This window comes from Periplaneta americana, chromosome 12 (assembly GCF_040183065.1).
Source record: "Periplaneta americana isolate PAMFEO1 chromosome 12, P.americana_PAMFEO1_priV1, whole genome shotgun sequence".
Lineage (NCBI taxonomy): Eukaryota > Metazoa > Arthropoda > Insecta > Blattodea > Blattidae > Periplaneta > Periplaneta americana.
The window spans coordinates 69,992,378-70,015,384 of record NC_091128.1 but is presented as its reverse complement, the minus strand read 5'-3'; the positions used below and the strand labels follow the sequence as shown (position 1 = coordinate 70,015,384).

Sequence of the window (23,007 nt, the reverse complement as noted above, 5' to 3'; positions counted from 1 at the left end):
TACCTTCGGATTAGCGATTGAGAACCGGAAAAACTGTTTGCTACCCCCTTCCAAGATTCCAGTTCGATGATACTGGCGTAAAATACAAACAAATCACTTTACTAGGCATAGGAAGGAAGAAAAGTAATTCAACCATTTACGTAAACTAGGAAATCTCGCGATTTTGAATTTGATAATTTTCATTAGGTTTTTGTTTAATCAAAATACAATACTGTATTAAGAATAAGTGTTTTTACTCACGAGCTGAGCTATCCATTCAGATGTGTTCATTATGCAGTGTATATTATACTGTCTACAGCACATTAGCGTACAATATAGAGAATGAAGTTAAATTGAAATATAATCATAATATGGATATTTAAACACTTTTTCGAAAATGGTGGCAGTTCATTTCGATAAAGGTTTCAGTTCTTTTGTGCATATTATCGCACTATAGACTATTGTACTTAATTCCAATTACCAGTTTCGTCCTTCGTACTAGTAAGTCATGTTGAAATAATTCTGTACCTACTCTATAAAAGAGTACCTTGCGTACTATGAATTCAGTCTTCACTTCTGCCCGATCCGAAAAGATAAAATTACTCAGACATGCTATCTACAGTCCGTCCAAGTGGTTTTGTCGCAGGGTCGTAGAAAGGGTGGAAATCTCGTGATAGTTAATTACTTAACGAGGCCCTTTTATTTAAGTTATTTTAAATAGTTGTATAATATTACGCAGACGTCCAATTCCTAACAGAAATTAATGTTTTCAGAAAAGAGCTAAGAGAGCCCAGCCATTAGCTTTTACAGAGGGACGAGCAGAAGCGGGTGGGGGAAAATGGAGTGCGACGTAGGCAAACGAACGACAGTACCTGTGCGAAAATATGATTCAATATTGAAAGCTCTTTCGTCACTGGAAAACGCGAACATATTTCTGGAACGTACTATACTCACTAACTCAGTACTATTTACTATGAACGTAAGGCGACTTTGACTGCATATGAGGTCTTGGTCCTGTGTGGAGAACGATTGGAAGTTTACTAGTAGAGGGAGTGGGAATGAAGTACATTAAAAAAAAATCAGGTACAATAAAAATTGAAGTAAAAATAAAATGATGTCCCTGTATATTAGTCATATTTAAGGACTTATTAATTTTATAAGTTATTTAGTGTTCATATTCAAAGTGAGCGAGAAATTCTGTGTGGATTCTTCAGTCATGAAACTGATCTTTTACGTAGTATAAATCTAGCTACAGCTTTACTTCCTTCCTGAAGGAAGTTAGGCTGCGGATTTTAACGCTCTTTAAAATCCTTCGCACTCAACCGGGTTTGAACCCACGAACCTCGGATCCCAGAACTAGTATGGTAAGCACTACACCACCGAGGACGATTTTTAAAATGATTTGGTTATGTAAAGTTTATTACACTGTCGTCCAGGACATGTTGCCAATTCATCGTAAGCAGATGATATTTTGCAAGAGAAATCGCAGCGAATTACTCGGGTCTCCCTCCGGCGTCAACACTGTACTTGCTGCCTCTTTGGGGCAAGCGAACATTAGAACTGGCCGCGTTGCATCGCAAAAACTCAACACGAATCGTCGCCGATATAGGGGAAGGTGTTGTACCTTGGGTCATTCATCATTTCTCTGCCGTCTGTGTTTTGAAAAATGAAGTATTACAATCAAGTTACATATTTGTACACAAGACTCCTCTCACAAAGCTTGGTGATCTTCAGATACAGTGGTTTGCTTTCTTTGTGAAGAAATTTGTTTTTGATTTCAGAAAGTATTTTATTTGTAGTGTGTTCTTTATTTTTTTTACGGGGCTGTGTTATAATTCAAGACATTTCCAATAGTAAGGTAAGATCTTTGTTTCTTTCTTGTTCGAATGGTATATTAGGTTATTGTTAGAATATAACCTAACTTTTGAAACATGATGTTCAGTTCACAATGAGCAGTAGTTGTACCTCGGTCCACTTGAAGCGTTGTACCTTGGGTCGACCCAAGGTACAACATTGAACTGATGATGAGCAGAAGTGTACAAATTATTATAAATTATTAGTTAATTTAATATAGTTTATTGCTCAATATGTTGGAAATATTATATCGTCATACTTTTATTTTTATAGAACCATGCCAAGAAGCAAGAATGGAAAAAAGCGGGAAAAAGTAGATGTAGAAGCACTTCGCATGGCTATAAAGGATGTGTTAACAAATGGAACTAAAGTGCGAATTGCTGCCAAAAATTCTGATATTTCGAAAACTACGTTGTCTAGGCACTTAAAAAATATGCAGAATTCTAATGAAAATGAGTTTGTGTACAGAGCTAACAATGATGTGAAGAAAGTGTTTACTTTGCCACGAGAGATTGAATTCGTACAGTATTTGAAACAGGCAGCAAGGCTACATTACGGTCTAAATAGAAATGATGGATGGATATGAAAATAATTTGGCTATTCCAGAGAACTGGAAAATCGAGAAAAAAAGCTGGCGACATGTGGCTTAGTCATGAAGCTACCACCTCCCTACCAACAAGGTTAATCTAAGAGACATACTTCCCAACTACAATTCGCAGTTGATTTCAGTAGTTATGATGTTAAGTAGATCGATTTTGTGTTTGTTATCTGCTTAAAATGCATTATTGCATGAACATGTTGCAAAGGAATTGTATCTTTAATTTGTTTCCTATTATATTCCAGAAGTTTCGTGATTTTTAGATATGTAGCCTACACTTTGCATTCATATTTATGTTTATCCACAATTTGTATTCTTGTTTCTTTTCTTGTAGGCTAAATTTATAATGTGACCCAAGGTACAACATCGGGTGACCCAAGGTACAATCTCATGTTGTACCTTGGTCCATTATACTTGTATACATTTAATTGAATATAAAAATTATAAGAGTAATTAAATTCGTAAATAAAGATTACCAATGATATCTCAAAGAGTAGCTTCATCTTATTTTATAATTTGGACAGCCTAATAATCATAATGTGGTAAAAATGGAAATTAAATGTAAAAATGACCCAAGGTACAACACCTTCCCCTACATTTTATGTGAACTATTGCACGCAGCTGGAGGGCGGAATGGGCCGGAACGGGATGCATAGACTCATCGGCTGACAGTGAATTGTTGCGCGTGATTCTCTGCGACTTGTCTTCAAATGTGACCAAAATTGATGAAAAATGATACATAGGCTTAATTTTTTAATCTATCAAAAAGTCTTTCAAATTTATTTTACTAGAAAAACGCAACTTTTTAGCATTGTTGCCCTTTTATGTCCCTCGCCGGCCATATTTGAATTGCAGGTCGCTGAAATTCAAATATTCTCATAATACTGGCATGCCCACAGCTGTAACCTTTTTTTTTTTTTTAATTTGCAGTACACAAATGCTTCAGTGTCACAAATTTTGTTTCATTTACACAAACTTTTACTTGTATACCAGGAACAAACCAATAAGAAAAACTTACTATTTTTATATATCTTAAATGCTTATACTCGTATTTTTTTAATATTCAAATATGGAAGAAGAAGAAAAAAATAGTAATGTACAGTATAAGAGGATAAAATCTGTGTGTTGTACATTTTATCCATTACTGGTATCTAAATTTAATTTTAATTTTAATTTAATTCTTTAGAATGTGTTGTTTGCTAAGAAGTTATAACAGTATATTACGAAACAAGTTTATAATATATTTTGTGGCATGAGTCAGTTTTAAAAAATTCCTCATTTTGACGAGTGCAATAATTGTATAACATTATAAACGCGTTTCATAGGTATTTTTTGTAAGACAGCCTTGTAAAACAATTAATAAAGAAATAACATGAGATTTGTAATGATGAGTAGTTTGATATCATGGTCTATAAAAAGAAGAGATTGCTATGACAACAATGATGTAATAAATATTATAGCATGGCAAATCGTTTCATAATGTTAACTTTGATGTCTTAGTTGGTATGGTAATATTTTTACTAGTTTAATAATGTGGCATATTATACACGATTTTGAATAAAGATAAAGACTCTTTACAATGCTGATGTACAAAAATAGCAATTTATAGTATGCGCGAGTAGAAAGTTTAGCGCCCGAGGACAAGCCAAGGGGGATTAATTTCCAGGAGCGTATAAAATCTGTTTACTCTCGTGATCTATACAATATTTTATCCATTACTGGTATCTAAATTTCATTGTTGGTAGGTACCTAAATTTAATTATTTTAAACTAGCCGTACCCGTGCGCTCCGCTGCACCCGTTAGAAATAAATATAAAGTAATTACATAATTAAAATAGGACATTTGATCCAGGGAACATTCCTGTTTGATAGAAGGATAAATCGTTTATTATGTTACTTAATTTAAATTGTATTAAAAAATTAAAATGAGATCATTTTGATCCAGATACCATTCACTTGGTCATAAAAATTATTTTAGGAAATACAGGAAACGAATGTACAGAATAGCCTATCAAGTTTTCTGTGCATAAGAAGCTATTTTAATCTTACATGTCCTCGATTCACTCAGAAGTTACTGTAATAACATTATAGCATTAGGCTATGTCCATCTAATTAATAATTAATTATACAAATCGGTTAATTTAGCTTCCGATATTACTTCATACAAACAAAGAAACATTCTCTGTAGGCTATGTTTCATAGCTTTAGATTGTTGTTGTCCAAGGCCCCTTATAGACTAAGTCATTTGCTTTTACTGTATTTCATTACACCGCCTCAGATGGTGGTGTTATTGTAATTTTGAAACTCATTTATCTCATTAAATATCAGTCCTATGAAAATTTTGCATAGAATAAAACGTATCGGAAATTATTTTTAAAGAAACTTTTGTTATGTAACATTTTTCATGAAAATTAATAATAAGGGAGTTATTTCGATTTATTTAATTCAAGCCCCCTTATAACCCCCCTTTTAAATAAAATATTTTGAATGCCATATAGCCTAAATTCTAAGTTACAACGAACTTAATTTATATTCCAATTTTCATATAAATCGGTTCAGGCATTATCGCGTGAAAAGATAACAAACATCAGACAGACAGACAGACTTACAAATAAAAATGTCAAAAAAGCGATTTTCGATGTCAGGGCGGTTAATAATATATGTTAGGACCAATTATTTTTGGAAAATCGAAAATTACCGGGAAAATTTCGGCTACAGATTTATTATTAGTATAGATTGTACGCCTTTCTTTGTAATGTGTTGTTTGTGAAGAAGTTACAAATGAATGAATGTATGGATTTTATGGTTGCTATGTGCTGGATGTCATAGAAAAAGTTCTTAATTAACAGCAGTGAATTATTAAAAACTTTTAATTCAGTGAACCCACTATCCCTTATTGCAAAACATAATATAAACTCAGGGATATAGAAGTCATCGGATTAATGGTGGGCGCTAGAGAGATCATAACAAAACAATTTGTGTCATTCTGTAATAAATTTGGAGTCCCAACAACAATAATTAAGGAAATTTCTATTATAGCTTTGAAGGGTTCTCTGCAGATTTTACGGAGACATGTCTATTTCAATTCAAATTACAGTTGAATTTTCTCAGTCTATTTTTCTATCTGTATTTTTATAAATTTTCATTATGTGAAATATTATCTACAGCAAATTTTAGTTTCTTGTAAACAAATTTCTTGTAAGACATTTTTAATGTCGTTTTAAATGTTACTGTTTAACATTCTTTGTCTTTGGCAACCTCACCAAGTTGAGGAAGATTTGATTATAATTATATAATAAAGCCTTTGTTTAGGTTGCTAAGGACGACGAAATAAAGACCAGTTTAGATACCAGTCACGGATAAATGAATGAATAAGCATTTTATAGTTGCTAATGTGTTGGTTGTCATAGAAAAAGTTCTAAATTCACAGCAGTGAATTATTAAAAACTTTTAAATCAATGTTATTACTAAAACCATTGTTTAGGTTGCTAAGGACGATGAAATAAAGATCCGTTTGGATACCAGTCATGGATAAATGAATGAATGTATGCATTTTATTGTTGCTAACGTGTTGGTTTCCATGAAGATAGTGATTTAAACAAATTTGAATTCGCTCCTGTGAACAAAGCAATTGTTTAGGTTGCTAAGGACGATGAAGTAAAGACCAGTTTAAATACCAGTTATGGATAAAAATAATTTACACGTAAAATGAGTAAACTTAATATTTTTGTCTGACATTATTCTCCACAAAACGAAAACAAATGTACCAAGACTGTATACACATATTACTAAATTAACTTCTATAGCATGTAATTTGAATGTTCAAAGCTAAAATCTTTATTCAAAGATCTTAATATTCTCACAATTGTTAATCAATACATATTTAATTATCATATACTTACTAAAATTAATTTACATAATTTGGATCTACAGTCTCAATTTCATAGTTATCCAAACAGAAATAATCAATTTTATTTCTTGCCCATGTTAGACTAAGTAAAAGTAAAAAGTCTTTTTTCATCAATGCAATTTATGTGTTCAATAAATTACCAAATAATGTCCATACTATGAAGATAAGTAAATTTAAGTCTGTGCTTAAAATATGGCTTCTTGATAATCCGTTTTACAATATTAATGAGTATGTAAATTCTCATGTTTATTACGAGTAATCCTTGTCTTCTAACTTTAGTTGAAGTTCATGGCAATAAACTGATTAACTGACTTTTGGAGCATTTTTAATCCTAAAATATCAGTAACATGGGTAATAATTCTAGTAGGTAGCTGAAATTTGGAAATGAGCATATTAATACTATTATTAATGTCTGGTAAAGTTTTCTGAATAATGACTTATGTTAAAATGTGCAGTATTTTCATTTTTCAGGACAAAGACTCCTTTAAGCAAATCTTGAAAAGAGTATGGATTTCTTCAAACATCTTTCTATTCCGACAGGTATCTTATTATATACTGCTATACGTTTTGTTTATTATATTTTTTTGTTTAATTTCCTTGTCAAATAGCAGTAGAAATGAAGTTCTTCATCCGAACTGTCCATTTTTAAACCGGTGTACTCGTAGGCGGTGTCGGTGGAACACTGGAAGAAAATCTTGTGTTTGTGGCCGGACATGTCCCTAATGAGCGATATATCATTTTTGACACGAGATTTTGGTCTGAAATTCCGTCTTGTTCATAGAACTACAAAAAAGTGAAGAATAGCGTAATACTCGCGTAAATATATTTCACCCACGAGACAGATCACAATGTTCACTCTAATTGAGTGCAAAACATAAATAAGGCTGTTTCGTAAATACGTGATCAATGTGATAATACATCCGTTATGCAGTAGAGTTACTATTTCAATAAATTATACTTGGCGAATGTTAGTTTTGGAGAGTATTTTAAAATAGTTTTCTCAGAAACCAGTAAAACACAATAAGAACATAAAAATTACAGTTTAACAACAGAAACTTCTTTGAACTCGGAATGGCATCTGAGGAAGATTTACAACTTCATAATAAATTACGCTACGCACAAATATACCAACAACATGCCACTAAACTGTATAGCTTCTAAATGTATAACTATTTTAACGCACAGTTAGTCCAACTGTTAGAGCGTTCGCTCCGAAAGCTGGGGGTTTCTGTTCAAATTCCGGCAAACAGAAGCGGACTTTTGATGTGAATCGTCTATATTCGACCTACAAAGTGGCAAAATGTATAACACTTTTGTGTAACCTGTGTAAGATGAAGGTACAGTAGAAATAATCCAATCCAGTTAAGGTTACTATTATCGACCCTGACAGACTAAGTGTCTGAGTCGGACCAACTCTAAACGTCTATGCAGGGTAGACTTCCAAAAGAGTTTGTGTCGGATAGACTGCAAACGAGTTTATGCTGAATAGACTACAAACAAGCCTGCGCCGGACAGACGGCAAAATAGTCTTTAACGGATGGACTGCAATAGAGTCTGTGGCGGATAGATTGCAAAACAGTCTGTGTCAGATAGACTGCAAAAGAATCTGTGCCGGATAAATGCAAAAGAGTCTGTACCGGACAGCCTGAAAAAGAGTCTGTCAGATAGACTAAAAAGAGTTTGTGCTGGATAGACTACAAAAAAGTCCGTACCGGAGACACTGCAAAAGAGCCTGTGCCAGATACACTGCAAGAGCCTTTAACGCACATACTACAAAAGAGCCTTGCTGGATACATTGCAAAAGAGCCTGTGCTGGATAGACTACAAATGAGTCTGTACCGGATAGACTACAAAAGAGTCTGTGCCGGATACACTTCAAAAGAGTCTGTGCAGCTCACACTGAAAAAGAGCCCTTGCCGGATAGACTACAAGAGCCTTTGCCGCACATACTACAAAAGAGCATGTGCCGTAACCATTGCAAAAGAGCCTGTGCCGGATAGACTACAAAAGTCTGAGCCGGATACACTGCAAAAGAATCTATGCCGCAACAACTTGAATACAACCTGTGCAGCGACCAATCCAAGAGAGCCTGTGCAGTAACCACTTCAAAATAGCCTGTGCCACAATCACTGAAAAAGAGCCTGTGCCGGATACGCTGCAAAAGAATCTGCGCCTCAACCACTGCAAAAGAGCTTGTGACGGATACATTGCAAAATAGCCTGTGCCGCACACAATGAAAAAGTTCTGTGCCTGATACACTGCAAGAATCTTTGCCAGTCAGACGATATGCATCTATACTGGACCGAATGCAACAAATCGTGTAGGAATGATTACAAGAAACAATGTTGGAACTGAAAAGGAAGAATGGTATGGACATGTGCAACATTCATGCATGAAAAATGGTCAAAATTTGATCAATCGGTTCATCACACAGAAAATGTAAGAAAACCCACTCTTGACGACTTAAAATAGTGATAAGACTCGTGCAGGTGCTTAAATAAAAGATAAACTTAGATATTTACTATCACTTATTACAATCTTTGCTCTAAGATAATGTTTCTCAACCTTCTGAGTATCATGGACCCTTTTCAAACTCATATGTCATTTCCGTGAACCCCCAAAATATTTTGTATGACTTGTGCTGGTGATCAAGTTATATTCATTACACATAAGCATAATGTAGCGAACTAAATATCCTAAATATCCTTCATAAATTTACAGGAATATTAAACTCCAGTTTTAAATTTTGAATACAATCTGAAAATACATAAATATAAAAATATTTTACAACTTAGCTGTGTAAAATTGTCTTACCATAAGGTTATCCGTGAGATGGTAGATGTCTTTGTTATGAAAAATTAAACCAGTTTTTTTTTTATTTACCGTAAGGTTATCGGTAGGATGATTGTGTATCAATTTCTCTTGCCATCGCTCTAACAAATTTCATTTTACAAGTGTTGAATAAAAAGTAATGGCAACACTACTGCTACGTCAGTCAAGTAAATAACATAGCTTTAGGGTGTTGTGGAGCTGAGAACAGAAGGTCAGACGAAGAAAAATATGGTTTGTTTAACGACGCTCGCAGAACTTCGCGGACGGGATCCCAGGATGTGTGCAAGAGTTTTAACCTCGCTATGGCAATGCCTACAACGGTTGCCTTGAGATCTTCCCGACACAGCACGTACTGCAGCAACATTTCCAATCATTTTAATGCCATATCGCCATTCACTGTTGGAGAGTTCATGTTTCCAAATCCATTTGTTTGCTACAGGATACTGTTTAAACAAAATTACGCCTCTCCCTTTCTATGGGCGACGATACAAAATATAAAATTCTCTGTTCTTCATAGCATTTAAGAAAATGTTCATTCTAATGAAACACGGCATCTATCTGTATCCGTTTTATTTTTCCCTGGAAAATACCGTCTATTTGTTTTATGTTATTACAAGTCGTAAAGTCAGGCGATTACTAATAATCTGACACGTAGAAGTTTTAAGAAGAAGCTGAATTCACGAAGCTTCTAGTTTCATTCGACTATGCCAACATTTATTTCTTTAAAAAGAACAACTCACCGTAGATAAGCCGCCCTCTATCCCTACATTCGATTTCTATGTATTTCCAGAGAAACGTTTGTTTGGCGTTGTTAAATAGCATGTCAACTGAGAACTCGACATGTTTCCGTGCTGTAAGTATTCCATTATAGTCTCCACTCAGACTGCAGACATACACGCTACCAACCGGAGCGGTGAAGTAGGAGAGTATAGTTTTGTATCGAAGCAGTAGGCTACATTGTTCATCTTTTCCTTACAAACCGTTATCACATGAATTGAACGGCATTTTATTTCATCAATGAACTCGGTCGTAAGGCGGCGTATATCTTCCTATCACTGAAGAGTTAACAGTGCAACACACTCTAAAAATTTCCTTGTTGGAACAGAGAGTTTCTATTCTCTTCAGTAATAAGAAAATATTTGAAATTATTTGCATTTTTCTGCCAATCACATACACACGCCTGCTAGGCTGATTGGTCAGACCTCCGGCCTGTCACGCAGGCGGTCCGGGTTCGAGTCCCGGTCAGATCTGGGATTTTTCTTTAAAAAAAATCCATAGTGACACTTGTGGCGGACAAGATTGCAGTTGGGGTTTTCCTCGGGGTCATCTTGTTTTTCCCCACATTAGACATCTACATCATTCCGTTAACATTTCTTCATTTCGTCATCATTTCATAGTATTCCCCATCACCGGCTGGCGACGCACGGAGGGGGCTGGCCTATGGACGAGAGGGGTTGCCTGCTCGAAACTTGGGTACGCAGCGAACCTAAATGTAGGCAGTCGATATGGGTTTGGGAATGAGTCTTGCTTGAGGGTTAACGCAATAGATCGTAACAGATCGCAATGCTGGGCCATAGTGCCTCCTCCCGTAAATTCCATTCCATTCCAATCACATACATTCCATCCACTTCATTATACACATTTATCTTATTTTACAACCTGTTTAAAAGACAATGCAACTCCTATGCCTTTGACTTTCTCTATTTTGGATGCTAGCTCGAAACCGTTTCATGACTTGTACAATAAAATTATCTTTAGTTATTAAACTTTATAGCGACATTCATGTCTGAAGGTTGTGGATTTACAATGCTTTTGCACAGTCACGTTTCTGAGCGCTGAAGTAGCGGCACCAATGCTGATTAATAATTTATGTACTATTATCTACTTAGCATTAAATTCCACTTATACACTCTTTGACACGGAAATTGGTCGCTGTTCAGTGACGAAGTCCCACCTCGGAATAGCTCGGGAATCATCGTGTGCGCTGTGTTCATTCGCGCGAGTTTCTTTAATTTCAATGTAATTTTACTCTCAATATGGTCGATGTAAAACGTGTTAGGCTATTTCATTCAAGAACGATTCTCCATAGCTTTATTCTGTACAAATGGTTAAAACGTAGGTATTACTTACAGTTATAACGCCTTAAATTCGAATCCATTTTATTCGAAATAAATTTTTATATATATTTTAAACACTTAGACTATTAGTCTAATGATTTTAATTAGGCCTATTATGATTTGATAATTGGAAATTATAGTAGATAAACTAGATACTTTTACACTAACAACTGCAACTGAATCTTCTAAGGAAGGAAGGAAGGAAGGAAGGAAGGAAGAAAGAAAGAAAGAAAGAAAAAGGAAGGGTAATCTGCATCATAATAAGTTCAGATAAAAATAAACATTCAATATGAAATAAAGAGCCCTTTTTCAAAAATTAATAAGATATTAATAATTGTAGTTCCTTAAACCTTCCACTATAACTACACGGCATACAGTTGTGGTTGACGGAAAAGCGTGCATCTCATTCAAACACGGCAGGCAAAAGATCTATTTTGTACGAGTGGTGAAATGCATTACTTATAAGTTATAAGTCGTAGTACCAGAGTTCGAATCCCGGTTACTTGAAAAAAATAGGCACCTATTTCTTTCTGTAGGCACATATTACTTCAATGATTTTTAGTTCATAATCGGATAGTTAACATGGCTGCTTACAATGTGATCAGTATTGGTGCTCACACCAATACAAAATATAAAATTAATAATATAATATAGTTAGTAGCCTATCTTAATTTATACTAGAAATAAATTCATTTCAACAAAATGTTTACAATAAACATAAATTTTAACCTAAAACATGGGAAGGAAAAAAATCTGTTGTTCTGAGCCATGCAGAGTGGATATCTATCGTCAACTTATCGCTAATCCCATGGATGATAGATTTATCAGAAGAACTGCCTCACTTGATAAAAAAAAGTATATATTACTGGAATCCTGACACGTCCAAACAGTGGCTCGATCCTCGTTAGCCTGCCAGAGTCGTCGTTGAACAAAGTCACAAAGTCACACGGAGTTAGTGTGCACTCGAAGTTGGTTGTTTGACGGTTGTCAGCCCACTTTGAGGTCTGTGGATATAGAGGGAAGAATTGGATCGGTGTCGGTTAGAGTTTCCGGGTAGCTCAGTGGTAGAGCGTTGGTACGTCAAACCAAAGGTCCCGGGTTCGATACCCGGCTCCGGAACAATTTTTCCCTCGAAATTATTCAAATCAACTTTACAGGGAGTTATACCTGAAATCTTGATTTGCAAAGTAATGTTGTATGTCTGGTGGAATTCTGAAGGTGTGATTCACTGGGAGTTTATTCTAAATGGACGTGCGAATCTCTATTCTCAATAGCTAGGAAGAATTCATGGAATTTTGAGAGAGAGATATCCGGCATTATTGAATCGCAATAGAATTCTCTTGCAACAAGCTAATGCCGCTCAAACAATCATGAAAAAAATCTAAGAGTTGGGAAGAATCAAACTGCTACCACACTCTGCATACAGCCTTGATTTTGCGCCTTTAGTTTACTATCTGTTTCTATCCATTACCCACTTCCTGCGTGGAAGAATTTTCCAAAACTTGAATGCCGTTGAAATAAATAGTACCGAATTCTTCGCATCAAAAACCAGAAACTAGTACCATCGCGGGATAACAAATGTCGCTGAAAGGTGGCTCAAGACCAGCCGTGGCGAAAAGGCCATGGTGCGCCGAGCCACTGTGTAAGCTGCAACGTGCATAGCACCTATGGAGGGAGGCGGACAACCGAAGGGGAAGTTAATGTTTAGGACGTGTAACGAAGAAAGAAATGAACAAGGAAACATAGGACACATTATCACAACCTAAAATTAACTGTCTTCAGAATGTCTCTGCGACAAAGTTTCAAAATCAGGAATTATGTCACTTACTGCCAATCGTAGTTGATCACGAAGGTATTTGTCTGTCAGTCGTGATCTAAATTTGATTTTTACTATTTTCATTGTTGAAAATAATTTTTCGCAAACGTAAGTTACAGCGAACATGGCTTCAACAGAGCAAGCGAATGAGCGAAGCTTCAAATATTTATTTTTTTCCAAAGATTTGAAAAGTTCAATATCTGTCAAGTCCTTACATCTAGCTTTCATTTATCGTCACATTGTAAATCTGTGAGTTTAAATTGAAAATATAACCGCATTATTCGTACATCTGCTGTAAAAGAATCGACGTACAGAGATGATAATGATAATAATAATAATAATAATAATAATAATAATAATAATAATAATAATAACACTTAACCTTTTAATGTTTCATCAGTAACATGTAGTAACTTATAATGCCGTCTTATGTTATACAACCGTTTTCCTAGTAATATTTGTGAACAAATCATACATTTAATATTTTCATCATATTGTAAGCAAAAGAATGCATCCTCCCATCCTACTTGAAACTTTCGTTTTTATAGAGGTACATGGTTTCGAGAGAGATATTGTGACGATACGCCACTCGCAGGTCCGAGACAAATACATATGGAAAGGAGTTTGACTCCAGTGAGTGAGAAGGTGGGGGTTGTAGGTAGGAAGCGAGAGGAAAGCACTGCGAGCCACAATGTGCTCGTGAGTCGCATTTTCGCCGCGGCTGCTCAAGACCATAGAATATAGTGGCCTTTACTTTGAAGATTCTTGCCACAACACAACCCAACTAAAATTTTGCTCTAGAAAACGAACTACTTATGAGACTGTATTGTAGTTTGCACCGATTCCGCACAGTGGTATCCAGTACGACGTAGATTATCCAAATGAAAGATCCTAGAACCAACTATAATTTTAATCCGGACCATCTGTGTGACAGACTGATGATCTAGATCAGGCAGTAGACCATGGAAGAAGGTAACATTATATAACAACTTTTGTGTTTGTAACTCAGCAACCTGTAAGAATAATTGTGTAAGATTTGTCTTTGGCTTTACTTGCAGCCTACAATTTCATTCAGAACATTATTTTCAAAGTCTGTGATCCTAAACGAGTGTACTCTCCTTTTAAGTACAACTCGTAACGTAGCGAGGTGACTCAGACGGTAACATTTGAAACTAGCATTCGGGAGAGTCCGAGTTCAAACCCCGTAGCCGGTCAATGTGACTGAGGTTTTTCATGGTTTCCCCTCAGTCACAAAGCAAATGCCAGATTGTAAATTTATATACCATGATTCATCACCGCCTTAATCGTCATTATCATAATCATTAAAACAAAATCTGAATCAGTTACGTGAACACAAGCCATCTATAACAGACAAGAGAAACAAACTCAACAATAGTCAACGGCCTACTGATATACTGAAGGATACTACGCACGCGATATTACCATAGATGTTAAAACGTGTATAAATGAAGTTAACACAAAAGTATAACTCGTATTACATTTCCTACGAAGCCATTAAATCCATTCAATTATAGTCTGATTACACGACGTCCGTATAATAAACGTGAATATGTTCCTTTTATTATCTAAAACAATAGTATAATACATGTGTTGACTGTTAAAAACTCGAATTATTTCAAAGTATCACTTTAATTCAGTCTTTACAAACCATATTTGCTATTTACATTATGTATTTCCATAAAAATATTTTCTCATTTCTATTAAAATCACATTGCAATGCAAACCTTCGATAAAAAGCGTATTTATGTTACGTTATTAATATTCATGATCAACATGGAGCACTCTTCTGTATCTATCAAATAGTATCCTCATGTGTGTTGCTTTCTCATATAAAAAAGATAATTACAAAATATTCTGTCGATATTATTTCACATGAACTTCTCCTAGCCAATGAAATTATGATATACAAAAGAACAATGAGAATTATACTATATTTCCGTTTAGATTAGCATACTATAATGACTATTTCATTAATCATGCATTCATCAATGGAATGTAAAAAACCTTTAATTTCAACCAATCACAATCATATATAACTTACAAAATTACAATGTTAAATTATCAATTTAATTTTATTGCTACTGTTTCGCACTTGTTTCTTGAAACTAGAAAATTCAGAAGGCCATGTGAGCCACTCCACAGCCAGTAATTTAACAACAAATAAAATAATTTCCAGAGTTATGTGATGAAAGAAATTAGGAGAATAAATAAACATTAAGCAATGAAGAAACTGCCTCTAGCGGTCATTAGCACAGAGCACCCTCGGGCTAGCGTCTCTTACCTGCGGATAAGGGACTGCACTATGGTGCATCTGTAGCTGCTGGCGGGTATGCTATCTCCTTTTCCTGCTGCACGACGGGGCAATTTATGTTGCACTGAATACCTTTTACCCATTTCTGCGAGTGCTGACGACCACTGCTCTATACTATCAGTAGGTATAGCTACAATTAAGAATAAAAAATAATATATTTGTCCGATTTTAATCTTCCATTAATCACAATTTTTACAGCTGCTGTCAACTGTTTACCACCAACTTCAAATTGCAGGGGGCCAAGACCATGCCAGTCAATCAAATAAAATACTAAGTTATTATATTTATTACCTTATTTGATAATATTAAACATTACTACCTTCTTTTAAATCACAGTCTAGTACATATCACGAAGCTTGATGTGATTTTTTTGCATTTCTTGAGATTACAGCGCTCCAAGCGGTTAGCAACTAAGAGTACCAGAGACAATAGACTGTGCCGGTACTATTTCGCATTGTTGCTTGTAAAAACAATTTGTGTAAACTGTGAAGTGTTAGTTACCGGTTGTGATAAAATATGTTAATAACTAAAATAAAATAATTGTAATAATAATATGGGACAAGGAGGAGACGTTTGTAAGGTTGTTTCAGACAGAAAAGTTGAAGTATGTAGGTTCAAAATTGGCCTATTTAACACCAGAGACTCTCAATGTATTGCTTAACTAAATGAGATTGCTCTTAAGAGAGAAACGTGGTTTTAGGTTTAATAATAAAACATATAGACCTACATTACTTTGATTGCAATGCTCATAAACTTAGGCTAAATGTTTATCATTAATTGTTAAAGTTATTCTCGATGCACCTGGCTTTCCACAAGAGTGTTATGAAGAAACTAAACTGTCGCTTTTGAAGACATTTGTCAGTGTTAGATTGCATTATATAATTAAATTTCGCAATGAAATGCTCCAGTCTAATCGAAAGAACTCTAGGTATTTAAAGTTCTGTCACCTAGGCTGCTGAAATTTCTAGAGAAATTATCATTAGGCCTACTACTTTCAGTGGACATGTTTTTGATTGTACTCATTTCATTATGTGTTTTATGTATTATTTTATTAGAGACATACAAAAATTAAGTCTGTTGTAATATAATTGATTGATCACGTTTTATTTTCAATTCTGGTGTTGCATATAGAGTGTTAGTTGGGAGACCGGAGGGAAAAATACCTTTGGGGAGGCCAAGACGTAGATGGGAGGATAATATTAAAATAGATTTGAGGGAGGTGGGATATGATGATAGAGACTGAATTAATCGTGACCGATGAGGGCATATGTGAGGGCGGCAATGAACCTCTGGGTTCCTTAAAAGCCATAAGTAAGTAAAAAGTAAGTAGGCCTAATCTTATCCCAAATCGTTAACTAGGCCTACACTAACTTACCGGTACACGTAAGTTACATTCAATTCATATTTCCATTATTATTATCATTATTATCATTATCATTATCATTATCATTATCATTATCATTATTATTATATGTCGTTGTAATGGTAACTGTAAATTAATATTTTATTAAAATGTAACTAATTTAATATTAATATTTTGTAGTTCATTATCGTCCCACTCATTCAAGGTTAGGCTATATTAAATTTTAATTCGTTTTGCGTAAACACTAAAAAACAGTATCATTACTATTTCTTATATCTTTGAGTTTATTGTGAAATTTAATATACGTCATGAAAATAATAAATAAACCTTATATATTTAATATTTAAATAATGGAAGGAAGGTGTTCATTTTTCCACAGAAATAACGAAAGTATAATATATTTTGTCGTCTGCTAGGGGAGGAGTCTGTGATGAGGCGATAATAGCGATCCTAGTGGCTAGCTACTAGCAATTTCAACTGTCAATGGATGCATAATCGCTACGTATTGAGCATCGTGACTGTATATACTAGACTGTGATTATTAATCAATTAATGTTACGAAAATTTCAACACCTGACGTCAGTTGCTTAGCAACAGAAATAATTTAGACTATGTCACACTGTCCTCACGTCACTTGCTTAGCAATCGATTATCCTGATGAAACAGGGTAATTCCATTGAAAATACCTATACTCGTAGAGATGTAGGGTATATGTTCAATAAATAAATAAAGGAAAAATAATAATTAACAAAACGATACACAAACTGCATTAAATTCAATTCACTCCGTCATGTTCACAATCATGTTCACAATAAGAACAAATCCCTTAAAAATCTAAATATCACTGTAACACCCAATTGACAGTAATAACGTATCACGCAATTACAGGGATTCTATGAATCCCCTGCCAATTTAAATTATTTATTATTAGACTAATAAATACCATTAAATGTTTTAATTTCCCAACTAAATTTCCTCATAAATTCATTGGTAAAATCAAAACTTCCCGTGGCATTACCTATGTTATAGACGTTCAATTGTTTCATTCTAACGAGAACAATATAGATCAAAAGTATACATCTTCAAACTTCAACATGAAAAAGTAATAAACTACAACATTTATAATATTAATTACTGCCAACAAATACAAGTACTTGGTTCACAATAAAATGTTATAACATCAAATATTTGTCTAATTTTGATACTGCATTAACTTAATCATGATTTCTATAGCCGTTGCCAAATGTTTATCCGAGAACTTCAGGTTGCAGGAGGTCAAAGACTTCTTTTAATCCTCTGCTTTCAGAGAAAACAACAAAATGCAATAGAAAGATAGAGACTATATTCTGTTACGTCAGGAATCTCAACGTTTTTACGTCCTTGACTGTACTCTGGCAAGCAACCTTCAGAATAAATACCAACAAAATTAGCAAATATTTACACTTGACGAATGGAATTAAGGTAACCGGGAAGTGTTAATGATCAAAGGTAACATTTCCCATCTTCAGTGAAAATTAATTTTCTGCGTATTATGAACAAGAATATTTTAAATGTATATTTATTTAATCATTAGCAATATCCATGTTTTAGACCCGGAGGTTTACCATCGATTTTCTTACCAAATGACTAGATACATTTGATTTAGTTTCTTTTGAGTAAGACTGTTGGTTAACATTTGTAGTTCGCCGTAGTGCTGTTTTCTATTTGGCGTTACTATAGCATTGGACGTGTACGGTATTATTTTATACTTATCCCAGTAATTTAAGTTGAATATCCAGATTCAATTTTCTAAAAACTACACTTAAATAAAAATACATTTTCCTTTGGAACTATGTTATACGTAAGAACGAAACTTCACACGCTTAGGCCTACTTTAGAGATAAAACTTTATTCTTCAGGTCTACTTATCGTTGATAAGACCCCTGTTTTAGGGACCTTAAATAATTTAATCATGTAAAACAGTACATATATTTTTGAATTTAGACAGTTATAGCACAGTCTTAGTATATACAGTCACGAAGCTCAATACGTAGGAAATAGGCATCCATAAATAGTTGCTAACCACTAGGATCGCTACTATCGCCTCATTACAGACAATACGAAATAGTACCTGCACAGTCTATTGTTCCTAGTACCCTCATAAATTCAAGGTTCGTTACTGTATATACTAGACTGTAGTTATAGTCCATTCAACATCAGACCAGCTCTTAATATAAACAAATGTGTATTCGACACATATTCGAATAACCCTAGTTCAACCAGTTTATTTATTCAAAATGTAATCTTCGCACTTTTATACGCCTCTGTTCGAGGTGTGGAATACTGCTTCCAAATAAAAACATTTACAGTACATATTAAACAAAATATCTCATTGTCAGCTATTTACAAATTTTTACAATTTTATTGCTAACTTATTCGACTAACATAATATATTATTCGTCACCATATTTGTTATTCGTTGTCATAACAAACTTTCGTTTGTTAATAATACAATATGCGGCAAAACAAACAACACTGAATTTACCGTTCATCTGCTGTCCACGTTTCCCTAACAACGAAGTATTTATATATTGTATATAATAGTTTGATATATTGTGAATTCAGTGCTGTGTTGATTTCTGCACTTTGGCTCTCACAACAGAGGAGAAGATGTTTATTGTCGAGCATTATTTCCGATCATACGGAGTGGGGCATCAGAATGAGCCGAGCTATTCAACTATCTATGGGCATTCGTATTCCATGAGCAATATTAAAGTATGGTATCTGAGTAAAAACAACAAAAATCAGCATGTTAAGATATTGTGTGCATCTTCCCTCGTTCGTCATCGTTTAGCTCGTCAAAAACATCGATCGTTTTTATCCCAGATTGTTACTGGTTACGAAAAATAGTGTCTTTACATGGGCTCGCGATCATAAGCGCCAATTTTTGGGGAGATAGATGACATAAGCGCCAATGGAAGGAACCGCAAAAGTATTACATAGGCGCCAATCACTGTATAACAAATGCGCCAATACCAGAAATTTTTTGTCAGGAATTATTGACATTAATTCCACAAACGCTTCCTCTACTCCATTATGTGGAGGAAATGACAGTTCAAAGCAATATTTCAACTATTTGCCGTTTTCTGTGTTCTTTAAATAATCAACTTTTAGACCTAAATAGTGAACTTTACGAAGGAAAGCCTGTCATAAATGAAAACTGCAACGTCTTAATACAGTTTCGGGTAAATTCTAAGAAATCCTACATGTGCAGATTTTTTGAAGTCAAGTATCACTGTTACAGGTGACAAGTTCCAACAAAACGTATTGCATGTTCTACGTATTAGAGACCACATCGTTTCATAGCACTTCGCCGACTTACAGGGAAGGAAGCAATACTAATTGCAAGTAGACACCATTTCTTATTCCGTGCACCGTGTACAATTGCGAAAAAAACTTGGGACATACACAGAAAATTCCATCAGATAAAATATTTACTTCGTCAGTGCATAAAAATTATAATAAAGTCTGTTTCAAATCTTTAGGAGCAACAGTAAAGTGAAAGACTATTGAAACTTATGTAGGGCCTTTACATATGTAGGTTGTATTGTAAAACTAGGTATTTTATTTATGTTTTATTATTAATTGTAATTATTGTGTTAAATTGTATTGTATTGTGTATTGCAAATTTTATTGTGTATTGTTTATGGTTTTATTGTGTATTGTTTATCATTTTATTTTGTATTGTTTATATTGTGTATACCACTGCCACCGGGTGCTTGCCCACTTGCAGTGTAAATAAATACATACAACAGGGAGTGATTTCCTCCTTTTTCTATACATAGCCATTCGAACATTCAAAATGCTGTCGAGTTCAATGAAGTATTTTCTATTGCACATAATCTCGTCGTTTTGTTATTCGTTACTGTAGGTACGTTAACAGAAAGCCACAATTTAAGCACACACAGAATTGTGTGCACTCAAAGTTGGGTTTCTGGCGTCTTGTCAACCCATTTGAGTTATGTGGATATAAAGGGAAGAATTGTGACGGTGTCATTTATAGGTCCTGGGGTAGCTCAGTCAGTAGAGCATTCGTGCGCTAAGCGAAGGGTCCGGGGATCGATACCCGGCCCCGGAACAATTTTTCCCTTGAAATTATTCAATATAAGACAGTGCTTGGTGCAAATGTAATCCACCGATTACATGAGCATCAAGAGCAGAAATGGTCGAGTCCTATCAAAAAAGCAGCTTCCCATGCAAAAGCTGGTGTCCATCCACGTAAGATAATGTTGTATATCTAGTGGGACAAAGAAGACGTCATCTACCATCCAAGTAATGTAACCATCAATGCTGAGATTCACTGCCAACAACCCAGTTGTCTTGAGGCCTCAGTTCAAGAAAAATAACCGGGAAGACTGCATGAAATATTTTGCGTCCACATACTGCTAACATTACAAAAGTGCCTATTAAAGACCTCGGATTGGAGGGTTATTTCACATCCATCTTATTCTCCTGATCTTGCTCCATCAGATTTTCATCTCTTACGCTGTCTATAGGCCTACAGCATTCGGAGTTAGAATATACCATTGGTTATACCTATAGGCGTCATCTTAGCAGACATCCCCATTTCTTTGTAATATGAATAAAATAAGTTCTTTATGTACTTTCTAATGTATATAAAATAACAGAAATATGTCTAAATAATACCGATATTGTAACTAAGCACTACTTCAAAATAATATAAACGTTTTTTATTGCCTTTACAAGTTGAATCGTACATAATGTCATTAATTTCAGGGGGTTATTCTTTGATATATTTCAAACAAAAAAGTTGAATAATATTTTGCTCGTTTTTTATTCATTTTAGAGATAAGAATTGTTTTGTATGAAATATTTCAGAACGTGTTTTGGGAAAGCCATTGATTTAATTCCCAATGTACTCAGTTAATTTAAGAGAGCAGGGATTACGATAATAAATTATTGAAATAATTTTAGTTTTGTCCTTTAAATGTGCAGAAATTTGATCCGAACAAATGTAATATTTTTAAATGTTCTGTTTCGAGAACTTCTTCGGAAGTAGGCCAAGGCTTCCTAGACAGTAGGTAAAGATAAAGGTAACCATATATTATAGGCCAGTCATGTCAAAAGATGCTCACAGGCGCAAGCGCGCGCTTTAGAGCTCAGGAGAGCCTGAGCGCTTTACAACGGAAAGGAAAGAGACAGACGAAAGAGGTAGTATATGCCGCTTGTTGAGCTATATACAGCGATGGCCAGCACTGATTGAATGGATAAAGGGAAGAGAACTTATTAAAACTGTATCCATGTTAATTTTTATATATTTCTGAGAAGTATAGGTGCATTATAGGAATGTAAGTTTTAATTTTAATCCTCATTTTTCACAAGTTTGCTCTGTTATTCAAAAGGAATATTTTCTCAACTTTTTTTTTACAGAAAAGTGAAATTTCAGATATGTTTATTTACTAGCCTAACAGGTCTGAAACAATGTTTTCGTAAGTCTAATATATCGTAAATACGTATTACTGAAGATAGTGTATTGAAAATTTTGAAAATATTCGCATGGAAAATGCTTGTAAGAAAATTAATTAACCAAGTAACTACTGTTACATCATAAATAAAAGATATGTGCCGATATGTTGTAAAAACGTTAGCTCTATAGCTTCAGCAGATTTCGAGAAAATAATTTAATATTCTGATGATAGGAAGTTGCGCACCAATATCACCTTAAAAGCATATTGCGATAAGAGTTTTGTTATGTAACATTAGTTATAGTTAAAACATACACCTAGGAACTTTGAGCGTATTCCGAATCTCACCGGTGAGCAATCCGATGGCATCACGGTGTTCCGAATTCCACCGATGACGTCATTGAGCTCCACCGGTGTCGCACCGGTGCCATCAACTTGCAGAGGTGGTGGCAGTCTCCATCAGCCGCCATCAGTGAATCTGATTGGTTCTTGTATAGGGCGGGAATTAGCAGACGAATAACATCGTGCACTGTTGTGTCATGGCGGTGTGTTCTGCTTTAGTTCTGCTGTATTGCTTGTAATGAGCACAACGTAAAAACAATATGTTAATGGCTTATGAGCGAACATGTTAACGGACCAGTTATTACTACTGGTTCAAGAAATAAATTGTTTATGCTATCTTTTCTTTGAACGAGATGGGAGTACGGAAATTTCGCAAAATTTTGCTAGCGTAGCACAGAA

At 34.7% G+C, this 23,007-nt stretch overlaps 1 non-coding gene across 1 annotated transcript; it reads left to right on the top strand.

Moving 5' to 3' along the window:
- The first annotated feature begins 12,337 nt into the window (after nucleotides 1-12,337).
- On the top strand, nucleotides 12,338-12,410 carry TRNAD-GUC (transfer RNA aspartic acid (anticodon GUC)). Its single transcript has one exon. It is a non-coding gene; the product is annotated as a tRNA-Asp (tRNA).
- Nucleotides 12,411-23,007: the final 10,597 nt, after the last annotated feature.